This window comes from Euleptes europaea, chromosome 19 (genome assembly GCF_029931775.1).
Source record: "Euleptes europaea isolate rEulEur1 chromosome 19, rEulEur1.hap1, whole genome shotgun sequence".
NCBI classification, from domain to species: Eukaryota; Metazoa; Chordata; class Lepidosauria; order Squamata; family Sphaerodactylidae; genus Euleptes; species Euleptes europaea.
This window is the reverse complement of record NC_079330.1, coordinates 2056561-2059110: the sequence shown is the minus strand read 5'-3', so window position 1 is coordinate 2059110 and position 2550 is coordinate 2056561. Positions and strand designations below refer to the sequence as shown.

General features: G+C 46.4%; 1 non-coding gene across 1 annotated transcript; it reads right to left on the bottom strand.

The window, feature by feature from the left end:
- Positions 1-2478: 2478 nt before the first annotated feature.
- On the bottom strand, positions 2479-2550 carry TRNAI-GAU (transfer RNA isoleucine (anticodon GAU)). The gene has a single exon. It is a non-coding gene; the product is annotated as a tRNA-Ile (tRNA).

Here is a 2550-nt window from a genome sequence, read left to right as displayed (position 1 = left end):
GAGCCAAAGGGAGCCGTGGGCCGAGAGCATCGGCTCGGATGCCGCAGGCTCCCAAATCGATCCTGCTCACGCCTCAGTGCAAGGAGGCCAAAGAGAAAACAAAGGTGAGTGTTTGCAGTTTTCTCCTCTACCGTTTTCTCCTTATCTTAGTGGTGGTGGGAAGTGCCATCAAGCTCCAGCCAACTTATGGCGACCCTGTCGGGTTTTCAAGGTAACAGATATTCAGAGGTGGTTTGCCATCGGCTGCCTCTGCCTAGCAACCCTGGGCATCCCTGGCGGTCTCCCATCTAAGTCCTAACCAGGGCTGACCTTGCTTAGCTTCCAAGATCTGATGAGATTGGGTTAGCCTGGGCCGTCCAGGTCAGGGCAGCCTTATCTTGAGGGTTAGCAACCAAACACCGTATCTAGTGCCAAAAGTATAGGTAAAGCAACCACGGTGGCACTTATGGCTAAATATATACACGTAAACACCTATATGCCAAAAACCACTATAATTAACAATCCACACAATAGCAAAATTACAACCAAGCAGTTGTTACAGATGATGCAGTACAACATGCTACTTGCTAACAGTTGATAAGAGTAACTGGATCATTATCCAGATAAGGTCTACTCTTCGCTATGCAAAGTATGTAATCCCTTTGGTTCAAAGTTCATAGATGCCAATCATATTCAAATGGGTATCCGGTAGTTATTCCCATTTCGCATTAGCTTCTTCAATAATGGCAATCCTATGAAAAAATATTTCACGGAACCTTTGTTCCGAACCAGGTGTGTAACCTCTCGTAGTTAGCGGATTGCCATTATTGGCATCTATGAACTTTGAAGCAAAGGGATTACATACTTGCATAGCAAAAAGTGGACCTTATCTGGCTAATGATCTGGTTACTCTTATCAACTGTGACCAAGTAGCATGTTGTATTGCATCATCTGTAACAACTGCTTGGTTGTAATTTTGCTATTGTGTGGATTGTTAATTATAGTGATTTTTGGCATATAGGTGTTTACGTGTATATATTTAGCCATAAGTACCACCATGGTTGCTTTATCTTGAGGGTTGGCAATTTGTACCCCTTAAGGTGAACCTTCCACACTGTGTTACCACCACATTACCCCCCCACCCCACCCCAAAAGTTATTGATTTCTGTAGACACAAGGTCTCCTTGGCACAGAATTTGTAATCTCTTGTTCAGAAGAACGTCCTGCCCTTTAGCTAAGGGGGATGGCATTTTCTCTTGCAGAAGGAGGCCGGGCGCGTGACGTTTGTGTCTGACCCTGAAGAATACACTCTCCCTGCAGACGAGTGGTCAGTTCGGCCTTTCCTGGGGTACGACTGGATCGCAGGTGTGACCGCTTTACCTGTTTGGAGCAAAAGGGGTTCCAGATGAGTCTGGCAGAGTTTGAACGTGGGCAGTGCAGATTGATTGCTACGTCCTGCACTTGTCTTGGGGGGAATACTTATTTATTTACTGGCTTACTTTGTCTATAGTCAGCCTTTCGCACTGAAACTCAAGGCAGATAAAATATTTTATAGAAATTCCATCAGAGAACATAAGACATCCATTAAACAATCCCAGTTGGTCTAGGATTACAGAACTGGAAAAGAATGCAAACTGGAAAAGTCTAAGGCATGCCATACCAGAATGCAGAAGAACCCAGAGTCCAGAAGATGACTCACAGTAGCTAAATGGAATCCATTGCAAGCCTCGATTACTGTGAATATTGGCTCCTGGGGAAACAGGATTATGTAGCGTTTTGGTCTGACCCAGTGGGGGGCATTTTTGTGGTCTGATCTATCTCGGATTCCCTTTTCCTTCTCTTCCCAGGGTTGCTAGACATGGATTCTTCAGTGTCGGAGAAACCCGAGCAGTATTTTTCTGAGCTGCAGGACTTCCGGCGGGTGAACAAAGATGCTTGCATCTATGATGGGTGCTTACGGTAAGAGTGAGGCAGGAAGGCGGAAGTCCCCTGTGGGGCGAGCTTGTGCATCCAGGCCAGAAGGAGAAACTAAACTCCTGGAAGTTAAGAGCTCCGAAGGGAGGCCTCGCTTTGTATGCCCCACCTCCCCACCCCCTGTCCTCAGAAGCGAAGGGGGTTGTCACTGCTTTTTATGGAGTTAATTTTTGGTCCATCTAGATCAGTGCTTCCCAAAGCAGAAGGCACCTGCATACCTCTGCAATGTTGCATAACTCAGTGTGATCTCTAGCCATTCATTTCCCCAACAGGTCAGAGGCTCCGGGCTCCTTGGTTCTCAATCAAGAATTGGAGATGGAATCGACTTCCCATCAGTGTACGGTCAGACTGTAATATCAATTATAGTACCAAGTGCAAATTAGTACTACTGATGAAGCTTCCTTCTACTGAATCAGACCCTCAGTCCATCGAAGTCAGTATTGTCTACTCAGACCGGCAGCGGCTCTCCAGGGTCTCAGGCAGAAAAGGGTCTTTCATATCACCTACTTGCCTTGTTCTTTTAACTGGAGATGCTGGGGATTGAACCTGGGACCTTCTGCATATCAAGCAGATGCTCTACCACTGAGCCACATCCCC